The sequence below is a fragment of the Argiope bruennichi genome, chromosome X1 (assembly GCF_947563725.1).
Source record: "Argiope bruennichi chromosome X1, qqArgBrue1.1, whole genome shotgun sequence".
Taxonomy (NCBI): Eukaryota; Metazoa; Arthropoda; class Arachnida; order Araneae; family Araneidae; genus Argiope; species Argiope bruennichi.
The window spans coordinates 103160761-103180900 of record NC_079162.1 but is presented as its reverse complement, the minus strand read 5'-3'; the positions used below and the strand labels follow the sequence as shown (position 1 = coordinate 103180900).

Below are 20140 nucleotides of genomic sequence, written 5' to 3'. Positions count from 1 at the left end.
ATAACTGTCCCATAACGGCAAATTTTGAGACTATTCATTATAGCCACACTTGCATGATTAACATAAATGTATAAGCCATTTAAGAATTTAACTACATTGTTACGCGGGGTAGGAGCATCTGCATTACCATATCATGTCTTTTTCACGTTTCTGGAAACTGTGTTGTCTAGGGGGGAAATACACTACTTTTCGATTTTTGGCTGTTATAATATAAAAAAGAAAACTCGTTATTAAAGAATGTTTTTCATTTTTCCTAATAAAGGATTTTTATTCTTAAATCAGATGAGGTATTTTTTTTTTATTTTTTTATTATTATTATTATCTCTGGAACTGCTGGGACGCACACACCAGTGTATATATTTGTTTATAATTTTAGAACACTAAAATGTAATATAATAAATCTATAATTATAAAAGAAAGTGCCATTTACATGCAAATGTTGCTCAGACGAAACTTTCGTACTTGCAGACATAAAATTTGGCCCAGATGTACTCATATTTATGACTTTAATATACTTCGATACCTACAATTTAAACTTGAATTTTAAACTTTAATTTGAAAAGGTTTGATTGAATATGTCGTTGTTTTTGCTAGTTTTATACGTGGATTTGTCCACAATATCGTCTTTTGCCTAAAACCACGAATTGCACCACAAAATTGTTTGGTATCTTCCCGACATTGACCGGTATTCGGAATATCGAACAACAGATACTGTACAATAGGCAATAGATGCAATACAAAAGATATCATACAATATTTTGTGCTATTAGGGTGATGGTTATAGACAGGGAAAAATCGATGGCTCATCATGGATCACACAATCGCAATTCTAATGTATTTGTTTTGAACATTTAACGCACTTTTCTTAAGTTCATGGAATTTTAAATATATAATTAATTGTTCAAGATGATTTTAATAATTTAATTTAAAACTATAATTTTGTTATAGTTTTTTTAATTTTATGCGTCAGTAATTAAAATATTTCCAACGATATATTTAAAGCAAGAACGATTGAAATACTCATTTTTTTAATTGATTGCTCAGCTTGTAAGTCCAAAGATTTTATTTTTCTTTCATACCTGCAGTAAAATATATGTTGAGGCATACGTGTTTTGCTAATTTTAGTTAGCACTAAGCCAAATGAGATATTATTAGTGTTCCAAGAATCATAACAGAGTAACACAGCCACAATGCTGTTAGTAAAATTTAAAAAAAAAAATTAGTAAGTATGTTATAGAATTCTAAAAAAAAAAAAAAAAAAAAAATATTAATTTAGGTAAGGCCTGCTCAGATGAAGCTAACAATACGAAAGAAATGAATGTGGACAAAATATATATATAATGAATAAACTTCGTAAAACAGTTGTAAAAAATAACTTTTATTGCTTTACAGAAAAATAGAAATTGCATCATTTTAAGATTTTTGTACGTTTTCTTAGGCTTCAACTTATAATTTGTTATTTTAATTACCAATAAATGTTGAAATTAATTTTTTTTGTCAGGTGAAAAAACTAGTATTTATTCAGAATTTAAACATAAAAAATCAAATGATAAATAAGTTTTAGAGATATAAAAAAGTGTATTACCATCTAGAACACAGAAGTGTGCAAAATTTCCAAATTCTAACAAAGAGGTGAGTGGAAGATCGGTTACAAGAGGGAAAAATTAGCAGTAAAAATACCAATACACCATTAAGAGTTCTTTTTAACTTCAGAATACTTTCCATTTATCTCGTGAATATAAATTTCAACCATAGGTACTCCTTGGATAGATAATAATATTTTTATATTTGTAATAATTAATTTGAATTATGAAAATTGATGTGTTTTATTAGTTCTGAATGTAATGGCTTTTCGTTTTTAAAGAATACATTTTAAAAGAAATATGGGTCTACGAAGCCTGTTGAAATGAAAATTGGTACTAAACACTGAATAATCATTGAAAATAATGATCCGATTTTATGAAAAAAGCAAATTTTTTAAACGTTGAAAAGCTGTAAAAAAAATTAAGTCTGAAATAACCATGTTGCTTTATAGAAAAGAAGAACTGTTGCTCAGCCATGCATGAAAACTCCTGTTTGAATTTTAACTGTTATTTTAACTGTTTACGATAAAACTTTTGGTTTCATTTTAGCGCGTTTTTTCTTTGGTTGCTAGGGGTAATGAAGAGATTTTTTTAAAATTATAATTTAAGAAGTTATTAAAAAATAAAGAATGAATGTAAAAAATTATAATACTCTTTAAAAAGACCGTATTTATACAAATTTATTTATTTTTAAATAGGAGTAAACAGTAAAAATATTTCTTAGATGTGGTGTGAACCATGAAGTTACTAAGTTTCATTGGTAGCACATTTTAGTTTTTCATTTAAATAGTAACACTTATTCGTAAATAAATGTAATTTGCATCCAAAATGTCTGAATTTTCGAATAAAAATATTTTTTCAGCAAGCATTTGATTTAAAAAATAATTATAAAACTCTTCTCCAATATTGATTTCTATAGAAAGTTTTGGCGTATTTAAATGGTTCTTTAGGACATCAATTTATCTCCTCATTTCACATATTTATTTTCATTATCTAAATATGTGATTCAGCCTTTACCTTTTGTGTGAATTCAATTAATTTTTTTAATGAAAAGTCAAAATTCATTATTATTGTAAACATAAATTATATAAAAACTCTTTTTTTCTTTTAAATAGTTTCTGAATTAAAAAATATTACATAGAATAAGAAACTTTATTTTCTGGATTATTAAATTACACAGGTAAATAGAAAAACTTTCTGTTTTATATAAGGTGTGATTCTAGAATTTTTAACCATTTATTGATCAAATTTTTTTTTCTCATGGCTATTAATTTAAAAAAAAAAACTGATTTCATTATCATCATGAAAAATTAAGGTGTCTTTATAGCATTAACTTGCATAATATTTCCGTACATCCAGTGTTTTGTTGCCTTTTTAGTATATTGAAAATGTACTGGAATAAAAATAATATAAGAAAAAGCTGAAATATTTTTTACATCAGATTGATTATTTTTAGCCTTATAGCATTTTTTGGGGTTTTAATAAGGTAGTAAAAATATTTTAAACTTACCAGACACATTCTCTGCTTGCCTTTCTTCAGCAGCTTGTTCAGTTTGGCTTGCATCAGGTTGATTTTCTTCAACCTCTTCTATTTTGCTGTAATTATATACATCATTATCTTATTAAATATATTATATATAGGTGTAATTAATCTATAATTTTTTTAGATTGAAAATGGTAGAGTAATTGGTTGATGGAATACTTGTAATAGTTTTGGAAGAAACAGAAAATTAAACTTTTAAAAATCTTGAATTAAAAAAGTGTCAATTATGTTTAAGAATTAATTTGTACCTGCGAATCTATGAATTATCAGCTAATCTTTTTCAAGTTTAAGAGTTCAAACAGTATATTTGTTTATAATGTGTGTTTTCTATGATTAATTATTAATTTTGTGGAAATTTAGTCTTTTTCTTGTTCTTTAAGAAATCATTACAAATCTTTTACCACTGTCAGTATTCCAGTAAGGAACTATAAAACTGGAAATTTTTTTTAAAAAGGTTTAAACTTAACAACTATCTAAAATTCTGTTATCTAAAAAAATCTAAAATTCAATTTTCATTAAAAAAATAATAATACTAAATGTTTAATAAGTTGATTTTGTATGATATTTAAATTTCAGTGCTCAAACTAGAAGAGCAAGTTATAATAAATATAATCAAAAGAGTCAAATATAATTATAAATTAATTAACATTATGCATTCAGAAATATGATTATTTTTGTAAAATTGATAAGCAAAAAGTATATTATCATAATAACGGTCCATCATTCAACATTGTTTGGCACGCTTATCAAGTTCATGTATGTTCATACCAAACATGTTTAATATTTTACACAGATATTCATCATAACTATTTTATATGAATTTTTTTGAAAAACAATCTATTGAATGAATTCCATATTATTGTATACTAAACTTGAATCTATAAATGTTATCACAAATGCAAAAAAGAAAATTATGAATTAAGATTTTAGGAAATATATCTTAGTTCTTTTTTTATTCGGTAATTGTACTTTAATGCCTAGTTGTAGAATAGCCAATTGCATCTTTTTATGATCTTTATAAAGTTTGTTAAAAAAAACATTTTTTCATCCATATCTGAAAATCTATTTTGATCATTTGTTGTTGAAAGTGTGGGTAAGTAATAGGAATTCTAATTTTGAATAATAATTTGTATGTAGTACGCTTCATATTATGATGAAAATAATGTTAAAATAAATTTGTAATAAGGTTCTTATTAGATATGGGTGTGGCCGAAAATAGTTCAAAGATGACTGATTTTGGTTCCAGAATCGTTTAGCTAATTAGGAATGTACCTTGTACAGAAGTACGAAGCCTCAGAGCTGCATTTTTAAAATGATGTTATTGATCATATCTTTTGACAATAGATGACATTTCTCTAATTAGGTATGATATAATTGCTTGTCACCCCATTTTGCAGATACTCTCTTTTTCTAAAATGTGATCTGTCAACTGAGTTTCCTGTAACCTTACACTATTCATAAAATGGAAATATCCTCAAGGCTTCTTGAGCAAATCTCTTACATGGGATTTTACAATCCCTTACCTCTTTATTGGGAAACAGTGGTAGGTTTCAGGATATCCTCAGATGAAGAATTACTGAAAATCAAATTGTGTATTACATCTCAGTTTATCGGTAAAGAAAGCATAACCTAATCTGCTATATCTAAGAATAGCATTTTTTTTTTTTTTTTTTGCTTGATTTTACACATATAATATCCAACTATCTTTTTCTTCTAAATTACTCTTTTTATATTTGATTTGGAGAATCCATTAAAAAAATGCATTCTTTAACATGAATACCAATCTTTTAAATTATTAGAATTTTTCTTGAAAAAAATAAATCTATGATTGCTCATGTATTTTAAGGTTTTTCCCTTGCACTTGTATACAGGTATGTGGATTTTTATTTTCTTTCATTTTTAATATTGAATAGAAGATTTATTTTCTGTTTCTTTATATTATATTACAAATGGATATTTAATGTATTACAACAATATTCATGTGTAAAATTACTTTTCATAATCATTGTTTATAATTTTTTTCAAAATTTACTTTAGAATTTTGTTACAAAATTTAAAATGCCATGGTCTTCCAACATTTTAAAAAATGTTAGGCTTTTCTGTTATTCATGCCATTTGGTAAAAATAGGAATTCAGTTATGTAAATTAAGCCTATTAACTGTGTTATTACATTATGGCTACAAAACAAAAAGAAGTCAGTTATTGAAGTGTTATTTTTACAGTTTTTAAATGATATACAAACACAAATTCTTTGTAATATTTGATTTTTTAGTATTTAAAATTTAGTAATAAATTTAGTATTAGAGCATCTTTTTTTATTTCACTTCATTTTCATTTGCCTGTATAAATAAAAATGAAGTTAACAAATTGTTAATATATAATAGAAATTCGTGTTCCTAAACATATTTTTTTCAAATATGCTCAAAAATTGTAAGAAGAATGAGATAGATTTTTTGACATTTAATTCAATTATTCCAACAATCCTTCTTTTGATTGTAAAGCATATCCTCCAACAGCCATGGAAAATCGAGGAAAACTACAGATTTACAGATATACAGAGAAAAGCTACAGAAAATTACAAAAAATGCCAAATATCCTCACTCAGAGCAGTGCTAGTAGTGAATGAATTTTTAGCATAGTTAAAGAAAATAAATAAATGGAATCTTGTACTAGCATGAATACAAAAACTGGACTCGCTTTTCATTACAAAAATAAATATGAGAATTTGCTATGATGTTAAAATTAGCAATGATGACTTAAGAAAAACAAAAGTCATTGCTATTTAACGAAACAAAATTATTAATATCTAAAAAATAATGTGGTTTTATTTGATCAACAATATCATGTTGTGTGTGTGTTTTTTAAAAATTATTTCACTTATATATTTAGTCAATAATAAATGTCTATAAAATAATTTCGAATAATGTTTGAAAATATTTGTTTTAATTAATTAAAATCCTTTGGAAATATCTATTCTTCAGCAATGTGCTGATAGTAGATTATATGTAATATATTTCTAGGAAGTCCTACTGTTGACTGGGTAACCAATGTTGGAGGTATTGGTAAAGGAATTTTAACAAGCATCTTTTATCAGTAAAAGTTGGAATCCTGCACATTGAACCTATTTCTGGAAATCCATTGTGTGATCAGTTTCAGTTCAAAGGTATTGTCATCAACCAAAGAAATCTCTATAACTTTATTATCTATTATTGTATTTTCATAAAGCTAGTGTCAATTGCATTTACTCAACAAGACAGTTTATTTAAATTAAAAAACTGATTATATGAGTTAATTAGAATCTCAGAATTTCCCCATTACAGGAATTCAGATTTTCCCATAATTCAATCCAATATCGATTTTACGCATGTGTATCAAGTTTCATTCCAAAATTTGCATTGGGCTTTGCAATATAATTCATTTTATTTACTTGAAATTTTGCCTGCAGAGAAACTACCCACTAAGAACCATATATTAAGTAAATCTTAGTTTGTTTACACCAAACTTTGCATTTCTTTCATTTTATTTCACTGAGATTGCAAAAAATTAAATAAAAGTAAATTAAATTTATCTTGAATCGATGGATTTCTAATTTCAATGGGTGTGATTTTTTTTTATAGGAAATTTGAGCATTTTGTTTCTTTTCAAAATATTTTTGAATTCTACTTTACAGTTGATCTGGTTCAGTTTTAACCATAAACAATTCCCATTTATATGAAATTTTTTGAAAAAAATGAAACTTTTAATAATTGTACATCAAATTTTACTTCGCTGGGAAAAGACAAATTTGCATCATGAGTATTTAAGCCATTGAATTTTTCAGCATTTATATAAAAGAAGAATTTTTATTTTCATCTTGAAGCTATATATGGTATTTACACCAAAAATTTAGTATTCTGATTGAGTTTTGATTAAATCAAAATAAGAAAGGTTAACATGTTTGTCTAGCCAGCCACATGTATGTGAACATGTTATCTCAAAAAAGAAAAATCTGGATGGATGAAATTTGGTATAAAGTTTTATTATAAGACTTAAACAACTATATCAAAATTTTGACCAGCTCTATCTAAGGGTTGACTGCCTGTTATTCTGTCAATTCCTGAGTGTTCAAATGAAATTGCCCTAAGATGCATCAAGCTAAATATATAAAAAAAAATTTATATACTTTTAGCACTAAAACTGCAGTTATATGTTGAATTTTTCAATTTAATCAGTTAATGTTGAAAAGACATTTTTATTTACTTTAAATTAATTAAAAGATGAATTGCCTTTAGAATATTTTCATCAGTAGTACACATCTGCAATACAGACATAATGAGGGCAATCGAAGTTAGAAAAGCAGTAAGTGAAAGGATCGAATGGCCATTAATTTGTGTCTGAAATTAGTGATAATGAATTTTCTCATTCATATCCTATTACAGACATCAAAAACCATAAAAAGAAGTAAGAAAATGCAATCAACAGAATTGTATCAAATATGAACTATGTCATTATATATTTTTTAATATACCTTTGTGTTATTGCTACATAACTTTTGTTTTTTTAAATACTTATTTTAGATATCTTTATATAATAAGGTTATGTGATGAGAACAAGCGATTTATTATTCTAATTTGAATGAGAATGTTGTTATTGTTATTGCTAATCTCTTATAACCAAATTAACATAAAAGAATAAAAGGCATTTATTTGACAATTTCAAATGAGAGATTTAATTAGAATAAATGGCTGATTTAGCCGCAGGAGGGATATAAAAAGGAATATGTTTGAAAGAAAAGAAATTCACATTCATATCACAAAAGAAGATAATTATCATAAAAACATTTATTTTGTATCGACTTTGATTTACGCCGCCTCTGGTATTTTCTAAAATGAAGCTGTCTATAAATTAAACTACTACTTCAGATCAAAGCACGGGCATTTATTACTGCAACAAGAAAAGGGAAGATACATTTTATTTACTTCAACTTTTGTGATAATTGGTTGACTACCATTTAACATAGATTCAATGATTTAATTTCTTTGAATTATACCATCTCAATTTGAAATTTCAGGAAAAGTTTATAATTGTTTTTGAAGCACAGATGAGATAGAAATTTTAACCAAATGTCTTGATTGTAATTCCAATACAGTTTTATAAATAATTATAAAATAGCATTCTTTTTTTCATTTCTCGAAAAGAAAATTTTTAATATGAGAAAAAGAAATTTATAACTATCTTTGTCTGTCATGTATAAATAAAACAATTTTTATCACCCTTATTTGAAATCTTGTATTTAAATTATAGAATTTCTGCCCAAATTTTGCTTAAAATTTTATAAAAATGCATTACTTGTACATCTAATTATTTATCATTAAATCTTGGAAAGAAAGACAAAACTTAAATGATTCGTTAAAAATTGCAATCCAGCAACATAAGTATTCTTTCATCTAATAAGAGATTCTTCTACATCTTTTAGATCTACATCTTTTTCTACAGATTTTATATCAATTGATAAAATGTTTTTATTTTTGATAAGAAAGGAAATCCTACTTCATATAAAATCATCAGATCTAGAAATTATCCAAAGCAGTTTTATAACTGTAGTTAAAAATAATGTTCCTGATGAGTAGATCAATAGAAACAATTCGAAATTATATATAGTCCTTAAACAAAAAAGCATATCAAGACATTATGAATCAACAGTGGGAATTTTGCAAGTTTTTGGAAATATTTCAAAAACTATTATAGGTATGCATAATTTATGGGAATCCAATGTTTTATTATCTTATCTTTGCTGTCATGTAAAATTTTTACTTTCTTACAATTCACTTTTGTATCACAGAGAAATTTAAAGATGAGTAAAAAATAGATTTTTTTAAAATTTATAAATTTACTTCATCTATATGTGGAGTAAAAGTATGTTCTTTAAACAAATAAAAAAAAATCTTTTTGTGAAATATATTTTTTGAGATATCATCTAAAGTTTTTAACATTGGACGCTCAATGTTTTAAAGCTTTTATGACATTTGTATTTTTTTCGTGGCTAATTTCATTATGATCGATTAATTAAAGATAAAACAAGTAGGCGTAATGTTAAGATTTTGGAATTCTAATGAATTAACTTATAATTGGTTCACTCAATTAATTTATCTATCTAAACAAATGTATCCTCTTAATCTACTTCCATTGAAACCGGTTTTGTGAAGATGTGAAAATAAATAGTAGGGAAACAGAGGTGTTCCATTATTTTTGTAGATGACTGTACCTGTTGCTCAGAGGTGGGGGGGGATTAATTTATAATATGTGCTTTGATATTCTCATGCATAGCGAAATATGAAAACTATAAATTTGATTTTAAAATTTGAAATGTCAAAAATAAATTAGCATATTAATATAGTTAGAACATGTATTTCAGTTTGATGAGTTTGAAAAGATTATTTTTCATGGTCTACTAGTGAATATTTGATTTAATGCATGGATTCCAAGATTAACTCTAATGTAATTTATTTTGGAATCAAATCAAACCAATGAAATAAAATTATATTTTAAAAAATATACACTATAGACTTCATCTAGGCTAGTTAAACTTGAAATTTGTGGTTATTTTAGGACAATCATCATAATAGATGACATACATATTCATGGTAATTAATGGCGGACATAAACATGGTCTGCCAGAGAAATCTCAAAATTATACCCCATAGGAGAATACCTGAATCCCACTTTCATTTGAATGACTCTTTTAAAGGCTTAGTTTTAAAATTTAACAATTGTTTTTTTATATTGATCAGTATTGTGCTATCTTACTTGCTTATTAACTTGTACTATCTTAAAAAATTCATAATTATTACTTTCAAAGAATTAGTATTAAATTCGTAGCAATAAAAATTATCAAACAGAAAGACAATAAATACCTTGACTTTTCTTCATCACTGTGGCTTGAAGACATTATTACTGCCTAATAAGACGTGGAATTCAACTTTAGCTATATAATGGAAAAGAAATATGTCAAACTAAAGAATAATGTTGTACTTTTGTTAAAATGTGTTATAAATACTAATACTTCAAAGTTTATATAAATGAAAAGGTTTATCATTAATATTTTAGCATGTTTTGATACAGTTAATTCACTCATAGTTGAAGTTAAAAACATTGTTTACTTCTCAGACCGACATTATTTCATCTTTTCAGCTATATTATATTGCCTTCATCCTACAGTATTTTACTGAAGAAGAATAAAATGTAATTATTTTCCATACTGAAAATGTTTAATAGCAATACTTTCACGCATTTTTAATACCGTTATTTCAGTCAGAATCGAAATTAAGAAACTGAATGTGCTTTCTTTCTTTTTTAGACTGTCAACAAATTTCATTAGAAAATGCAAAATAATCTTTCAACATTTTACAGAAAATGAACGTAAAATGATTATTTACGTATTATTTAAAATGAAATTATAACTTTTCTTACCTTTCTGGTTTGTCAATTTCCGTAGGAATTTGAAGTTCGTTCTTTCGACGTTCGAGCTATTGTAAAGACCCGGATTGATGGAAGTGAACGGTTCTATCGCATACCTTATAACCGAAAAAGGCAAAGCAGTTCATATTATATTTGGAATCCAAGTCCAAAACGATATTCCATAATAAAATTTAATAGCAAATATATATATATATATATAAATTTTTAAAATATTATATATAATATTCTAAAAATTTATATACAGTAAATTTTGGATTATTCACAGATTTTAATCTCAAAATGAAATTTAAAAAATGTTCCTCACAAATATAAAAAGAGAAGTTTTAAAACAGGAGGAAAAAAAACCTTTTATTTTTTTAAAAAAAAAGGTATACCAACAAACTACTAAATGTTGAAGTCTACTAATTATTAAGTCGTGATAATATGTATAGACAGACCTTTACTATATTTAAAAACTGCCGAAAAATATTTTTGGATTTGGAAGTTTCTGTGTTTTTGTTTTTTTTTTGTTTTTTTTTTTTTTGTTTTTTCTTCCCCATTATGGAAATTCTGATGATTATCGAATTCGGATTCAATTCATTTTTCCAGTGATTCGCGAATTTGTATGTGCGAGTTTCTGCTGTGAAACAATTACGCGGTTGAAATTATCTGCATATAAATTTAAAATTACTTTTCCTTCAAATGAGATTCAATAGCACTTTATGGAAGGAATTTAAAAAAATTATGAAGTACAAATAAATATAGGGCTGTTGAATATTGATTTGCATTGTATAAGATAATATTGTTTTTCAAATTATTTTACTGAAAAAAATTTGTTTTCATTTCTCAAATCACCTTTGTTTAGTTGAATGTCAGAATTATATTGCTAAGCAACAACTTTCATTGTTTAGATAATTTATTCTTTATTGTTTTATTTATATACAGAGATTACAGATTTTTGGCTTAATTTAAATATAAATTATCAAAATCAGAAAGACAAATTGCATTTTATTTGGTATTTAATATTCTAGCTTCAGTGATCATTCAGTTCTGATGTCAGTGGTAATTTGTCTTTGTAAACGGAGGGTCCCTGTTTCGAATCTTTATTCCATGGTGGAGCTGTTGTATAAGCAAATCGGGTACAAGTTAAGACAACAAGGCAAAATCTTCTCTTGCCAGTTTCTACTGTTGTGTGCAAGTTTGTGAAGAGGGTATTAGTTCAGATATCGCCCTAATTCTGATCCTGGTTCGAAATTACTAGGTCTGTCCCAAAATACTTGTAATGTTGCTTCCAAATGGTACATTAGCATAATCAAATTAAAAAAGCTTATCACTTTTGAAACTCAAATGGAATGTATTTAAGCTTGTTATTTAGTGATGAATGATTGTATTCTTCTGATAATTATTACTGTGTATAAAAATTGTTTCTGAAATTATTTTCATGAGCTTGTAAATTTAAGTATTATATGTTAGGTAACAATTTTAAAGAGCAGAGGTTGAGTTATGTTTTGATAACCAAAATAGAATTTCTACTTTATGATATTGTTAATTCGCCAGTTCTACGCACACATTTAATGTAATTCACAACACAAATCAGATGGCAGAGACTTTAGAACAACTCCATTTTATTGGCGTGCTTTCCACGCTCTCTCTCTCTCTCTCTCTACACAGCCACTCTCGCGTTACAGAATTATTTTCGCTTCACTTTGGGGGCGCCACCATACAATCATTTCACAACACCGAACATCCACCCCAGGGTTGAATGATACATTCAAAAACTTAAAAGTAAACAACAACAATACAAATGAACACATACCACTTAATACAATAAACAGTATGCAACATTGCAAAAACAAGAAATACTCAATTTATCAAATATACACAGTTGAATTCACACAAAAGGTAACAAGTATAATACTCAAAAACAACCAGTGATCATAACACAAAGAGAAATTTTCGCACAAATTACTCGTTTGGGATGGGTAAAATACAAATTTTAGTAATAGGACGTTTAAAAACTCCATTTTTAGTTTTCACTAACACGACTCTGATTTTATTATCTTTACCATAATACACTTCAAGAATTCGACCAAGAGGCCAGTTACACACAGACAAATCTTCTTTCAAAATTACCATATCATTTATTTTTACATTATTTTTCTCAAAAAACCATTTATTTCGATTTTGAAGTGTACTTAGGTAGTTATTTGACCAACGTTTCCAAATCTGTTGTAAAATTTTTGTTAGTTTTTGCCATACCTTTAACCTGTTATCAGGCAGTTCAGTTAAACTCGGTTCAACAATTGCTGAAATCGGACGACCAACAAGGAAATGACCAGGAGTCAAAACATCAAAATCGTTAGGGTCACATGATAAAGGATAGAGGGGACGTGAGTTGAGAATTCCCTCAATCTGGTTAAGAATCGTTAAAAATTCTTCATAAGTGAATTTTAAATTACCCATAATTCGTTTTATATGATATTTGACGGCCTTGACTCCAGCCTCCCAGAGGCCTCTATGATTTGGTGCTCTTGGTGGAATGAAACTCCACTCAACACGTTCATCACACAAAAATTTACTCATATTATTGTTACTATTACTCAGAATTTTTCTCAGTCTCTTTAACTCTAATTGTGTGCCTACAAAGTTGGAAGCATTGTCTGAAAATATACTTTCAGATTTTCCTCTTCTACTAAAAAATCGTTTTAAAGCCGCAATGAAGGCTTCGCTAGTTAGATCTGAAACTAATTCAAGGTGACATGCTTTTGTGACCATGCACACGAAAACACACACGTAAACTTTATTGAAAACACCTTTTCTCTGATTAGGATATTTAATCCAGAAATGCCCACAGAAATCTACTCCCACTTTGTTAAAAGGAAAATTTTGAGAAATTCTCTCGGTTGGCAATTGACCCATAATTTGTGAACAAATAACGGGTTTTGCTTTAAAACAAATTGTACAGTTATTAACTAATTTCCTGCACATATTACGACCATTTAAGGGCCAGAATCTCTGTCTAACAATAGACAATAAAGTTTGTGGACCTACATGCAATTGTCTCTTGTGAGTCAATTCAAGAATCAAATTAGTTAACTTGTGATTCTTAGGAAGAATTATTTGGTGTTTTTTGTCATAATTTAAATTACTATGTGCCAGTCTGCCTCCTACTCTTAGTACCTTTTCAGAGTCTAGAAATGGAGAGAGATTTTTTTATCTTACTTTGAGGGCTAACCATACCCTTAGTGGACAAGTCCTTTAATTCTGATTCAAATTCTACCTGTTGCACCAACTTCACAAGCGTAGTTTCCGCTCGTTGGACTTCGGATATCTTCAATGGTCCAATTTGTTTGTTAAATGGTTGCTTACAATTATCGATGAACCTGTAAATATGACTAAGAACACATAAAATTTTCTGGAAATTATTAGATACAGAAAGAATTTTGTTCAAAAAACTATTGTCCAAAGTCACAGCCAAAGTTTTTCTCTCAGACGATTTTAGTTCTTCCTGACACACACTGTCATCACTAAGTATCACATCATCATTTTTAGGGACAATGTTTTCTTCATGTAGGAAACTCGGTCCATTCCACCACTTCTCACAGTTCAACAGTGAGTCGGCGCTGATGCCTCTCGTAAGAAGATCAGATGGATTGTCCTTTCCAGGACAATGGTGCCACGTATCTTTGTTTGTCTAGGATTGTATTTCCTTCACACGGTTGGCGACAAAGACTTTCCATCTGCTGCTGGAACCTTGAATCCAACTCAAGGCTATAGTGGAATCTGTCCAAAAGTGGTTGGTTGCTGGTATTTTCTCACTGAGGACTCTTGATACTTCTTTTGCCAATCTCGCAGCAAGTAACGCACCCATTAATTCCAAACGGGGAAGGGATAATGGCTTTAGAGGAGCCACACGGCATTTTGAAGCTAAAAGATACACACAGATTTTGTTAGGAGTTTTCAGTCTTAAATATGAGACAGCTCCATACGCTTTAATGCTAGAATCGGAAAATGTGTGTATTTCACACTCTGGGGGATTCTCACTATCACATTCAAGGACATATCTAGGAATCTGAAGTTTACCTAAGAAAGACGCTTCTGAACACCACTGTTCAAACTTCTCATTAACATCTGGCAGTAACTCTTCGTCCCAGTCTGTTTTACTTTGCCAGATTTCTTGAAATAAGATTTTAAATCTTATAGTGAAGGGGAATACAAATCCCATTGGATCAAATATTCTGCCTGCGGCCATCAACAAGAATCGTTTAGTATTTTTCCTTTTCAGAAGGAAGTCCAATAGACCTTTTAAATTAAGACTAACATAGTCATTCTGAGGACTCCACGAAAGTCCCAAAACACGATGTGGTTGGTTCACGAAATCGTTAATATTTAAATATTCGAAATGTTCTGTCTGCTATTGTTTCATTAAATCACAGTCATTTGAAATCCACTTCCGCAAATTCATCCCTGCATCATCCATGATTTTTGCTGCTGTGTTTGACAAGTCAAATGCTGATGATACGTCGTCTTCACCAGCGACGAGATCGTCCACGTAAAAACAACTATCGAGTGTCCGCACAGTAACGGGATATTGTTCCTTATATTTCTCAATATGGGTTTTTATAGTTGCGGCCAATAGAAATGGAGACGAGTTCACATCAAAAAGAACTCGATTGAATCTATACACTTGAACATAGTTTTCACTGTTAGCCACAAGAAACCTAACTGCGTCTTTATCTTTTGCAGTCAAAGAAATCTGGAGAAAGGCTTTTTCCATATCAGCTAAAATGGCTATTTTGTTCAAGCGAAAGGATATCAACAAATCAAAAATGTTTGGATTTAAATTAACTCCTTGATGTAAACAATCGTTCAGCGATAATTGTCCTATTTCATGTGCACTAGCATCAAAAACTATACGTAATTTTGTTGTTAGAGATTCATTTTTTATTATCACTTGGTGAGGAAGATAAAACACTGGGTTATTTGTTGAAGCAAACGGATCTGTTACCCTCTCAATTATCCCCTCATCTAGGTAACCCTTTAAAATTTAAAACACCTTATCATTTTGCATTTTTCTCATAAGACTGCTGAGTCGTCTTTTTGCTAAATTAAAAATTATCGCTCAACTCATTACTATCTCTTTTCCACGGGAGTCCCACCTCATACCTACCATTTTTAAAACATATATTTTCCTTAAACAATTCTAAATTCATGTCCTCCTCACTAGTAATACCCTCGTCCTTGACACCTATTGATTCTAACTCCCAAAAGGTCTTTAATGTTGTATTTAAATCACTATCTCGAATTAAACCACAGTGAATTTTGTTATTCACCTCCTCATCTACACTTCCGCTAGCGACATATCCGAACACTGTATTTTGCAAAAGTAGTCGAGAATCTCCTGTATAAATTTGACCTGGCCTAAGCAATTCATAAAATATTTCCGCGCCTAATAAAACATCAATTTTTCCAGGAATATTAAATTTGTAGTCTGCCATCTCAATATTGTTAGGTAAATCAATTGAAACATTAATCATTCTTGACGGAATTAAATCGGTTATTTATTTATTTTTTTTGACAACTAGCAAATTAAGCTCTTTTTTAAAACTCATATCAAGATTATTTATGGTTACCATAACACACCCATTAACCGTCACTGATGAATCATTTAAACAAGATACAAGTAAATTAATTTTCTCATTCCTCAACTGCAATCTATCCGCACAATCCTTCGTTATAAAATTTGACTCGCTTCCTCCGTCTAGGAGGCACCTCACTTCATGTCTCGCGCCGTATCTGTCTCGTATTAAGCATCGCACGGTACTCAATAAAACTGTTTTTGTTTTGTTTTGCAAAAAACTCGTAGCCACTACTGATGCATTTCTCTCGCTCTCAATTTGGGGGAAGGCAATATTTGCTGACTCTGACTGACGTAAGCATGTGCATTTGGATTCAACGGCGTCGAATCATTGGCTCCTGTTGCTGTTTGTGTCTGGGCGGAAGAGTTATCTCTTTTGGGATAATGAATTAATCTATTGTGCGGTTTCCCACAAAAACAATTTTTAGCTCTACACGGCTTCTTAACGAAACAATTTGAGGAAAAACATTTATAACATAAGCAATTAGTTTTCACGATATCTATTCTTTCGTCAACGCTAAGAGATTTGAACACAGGACACAAATACAGCGGGTGGGATTCCTTTGTTTTACAACTATTTACAATGCATTTCGCATTTTTAACGGAAGACAGATAAACACTTGAAGTATTTTTTGACCCACGACTATTATTTTGATTACTGACATCATAACGCCGCGGTTCATATTTAGATTTATAATTAGGTATTAAACTTTGTTCTCCTTTAATTTTTCCCTTCGACGATATGAAAATATCGCATTCTCGGCCTAACTCATGTGGTTTAAACCACGTCTCTCCTTGTTTTACACCAATATGAGTAGTTAATTCTCCATCCAACGTCTCGATTATTTTATCTGACACTATTAATTCACAAATTGATTTTAAGTCTTTTACCTCCCGTAACTGACAATAGTATTCAAAGGTTGCACTCAATCTAGATGCGAACTGCACATAACTTTCATTGGGTAACCTTTGCGCCTTTTTAAAGTGATTTAGACATTCTTGGGGTGTTGGTTGAAACTCCTTTAACACTATGGCTTTAAGTTTATCATAATTACTCAAATCTTCTTCTCGAAGATAAATCATTAAATTACACGCTTTCTCTCCAAGGATATTTAAAAGAATTTCGGGTTTTAATTTCTCGGGAACATCTTTGGTTTTAAATGCCTTCTCAATCGACTGAAAAAATAAATTAAATGATTCGGCTCTCTGAGGAATCGGAATAGTTAGAGTTTTAATACTCTTAATCAAACTCTCTACATTACACTCTGTTCCGATTGTTTTAATGTCATTTTGTGATGGCTCACTCTCTCGAGATTGTTCACGCAATTTTGCAATTTCTAATTCCCTTTCTAACTGGGACAGTTTAATTCTCTCAAATTCTAGTCGATTTTCGTTTTCTAATTTTTCCCGCTCAAGTTTATCTTTTCTCTCGTTTATTTCCTCAAGTACACAGTCAACAATAGCTTGATACGATTCTTTATCTGTTTTATAAATCTTACTCTCCTGTATTAACTCTCTTAAATCTAGAACTTTAGCATTATCAGGTATAGGTAATTTTAACTCCTCGGCAATAGCCTTTAACTCCTCTTTTTTAAACTTAGTAATACTCATTTTCACAAAAATTAACTCAATCACAAATGAAATTAATAAAACACAAATTAATTACGTCTTAAAACACTAGATATAACAATATCAATATCATAAAATTTGAATAACTAACCTCTCACCAAGTAACAATAACAACTGAATCTCCGTGAAACCCAAACTTGAACTCTGAACAACACAAGACTATCGCTTTCGTTTTCAATTAATTTTCGATGCACTATTTTCAAAATTTTTGTTCTTCGGTCCCAGCCACCTCCGGCTCGACGGACCATGTTAATTCGCCAGTTCTACGCACACATTTAATGTAATTCACAACACAAATCAGATGGCAGAGACTTTAGAACAACTCCATTTTATTCGCGTACTTTCCACACACTCTCTCTCTCTACACAGCCACTCTCGCGTTACAGAATTATTTTCGCTTCACTTTGGGGACGCCACCATACAATCATTTCACAACACCGAACAGATATTATGGAATTCATTCTTTTATACATAGAGTTTTATATAGAGAGTTTTATTATCCCACATTCCATTTCAATCGTAATTGACTGTGAAATAAATGAAAATACTAATTTGAACAATATATTCTGTAGCTTTCACGAATCTGAGTTTGCTGTTTGTTTGTGTTGTTTCTTGGGAATCCAAACATTGGGTAGACAGTTTGGCTGTCATACAGTTAATGTTGTTGAAAACTCTACCTGACTACTGTGATAGTTCGTGTTTAAAGTCTTCTTTGTGTTTTCTATAAGACTGACTCATTTTGTTAGTTATTAGATAAAGAATTATTTCAAAGGGCATAGATAAACTTAATCAACAATAAAATGATGGCAGTGATGCTAAATTGACTCATAAAAATATGATAATTTATATGAAAGTAGTTTTGAAACACATTGAACTGCAAAAAGAAACTTGAAGTATGAATATGTTACTTCTTTAAGAATTAGCAAAGAAGAATCATATTCATACTGCAAGCTATATAATACAATATCTATAAAACAACAACATCTATATAATATTCATCTTTCTACTTGCAACTTAAAGTTGCATACATCCATAAACCTGTTTTCACTTTCTAGATTTGCTTAAAGGCTGTTTTCACTTTTTTTAATAAGGTTGTTTTGAGTAATTTGATAACTTCATTTCCAAATATGTAATGACAGCTATTAATATATGATATAAATTAGCCAGGGTAAAACCAAACAATAGCAGGAGCTGGTGGGAAATTCAATAACAAGTGCCCTTTGATTCTCCTCATATCTGCCAGACTGACCATTGAAGTTTTGCTGATAATGGCCAATGCACATATTAGGATGCGAAATATAAAATTTTATTTATAAGTGAATAATTTAAGTATCCTTTTTTCCCTCTGCAGATTTTTTTTTTGTCTTTGTTTTTATAAACAATTCTGATAGAATAAAATGTTTCTCCAGCTGATCACTGTCAGTGCACTCCTATAATTTAATATTATGCTCAGCATATATTGTCTGGCTAATAATCCATTTATTCCAGCCGAATGGAAGATGAAAGGCTGCTGAGCCTAGGATCTTACTAGTAGGGTTTGACGATTTTCAAACCCTTTTTTAAAAAAACGGTTTTTTGAAATAAATTTGTCACATTCGAAAACCGGTTTTTTGAAGTAAATTTGTCACATTCGAAAACTGGTTTTTAAATTAAGAAAACCGGTTTTAAAAATTCATATTATTATGTAAAAATTAATTTTGAACTTATTTGATTTGCTATTCATTCTATGCAACGTGCAGCAAACATATTTTTTTAATGTTGCAAGTTGCGTTGGCCAGTGCTTGTGCACTGCACAGTTGCGCCTCGAATTCGTCAATTCATGTTTTTCATGAACATCCCTTTTCATTTTTTTTTCTAGGTGAAACAAAAGTTTGATAAAGTTAATCTCTTGCTTCTCGTCGGATGTTTTGTCTATCGATATGAAGTCGGTGCTAATAGAAACTTCAGCAATTTGACTGGCTCGTTTCGAAGAACATGTGAAAGGAATAAATAATTCCCGTTTTCTGCTTCTTGATCACAGTATTTAATGATATCATATAAAATTTCTTCGTACCACTCCTGAAAGCTTTTTTACACCACTTGAACTAGCCATATCAATACGAAATATTCAGTTAAAATAAAATTCTGTCAGAAATAACATAACACTCACATACACGTGAAAAAAAATAGAACTAAAAAAGTATCTAATGCGAGAAATCCATGATCAAATGTGCTCATCGTTCCGCGTCTCACCCATTAATGAAATGGAATTGTCGATATGTGTTCTCAGAATCCGATCCGTATCGAGTCACGACAGGTTTGTTAATATTG

The 20140-nt window shown here is 29.2% G+C and overlaps 1 long non-coding RNA gene across 1 annotated transcript; it reads left to right on the top strand.

The window, feature by feature from the left end:
- The first annotated feature begins 2697 nt into the window (after positions 1-2697).
- Positions 2698-19771, top strand: LOC129959503 (uncharacterized). The gene is made up of 3 exons (XR_008783449.1): positions 2698-2763; positions 6147-6289; positions 19689-19771. It is a non-coding gene; the product is annotated as an uncharacterized LOC129959503 (long non-coding RNA).
- Positions 19772-20140: the final 369 nt, after the last annotated feature.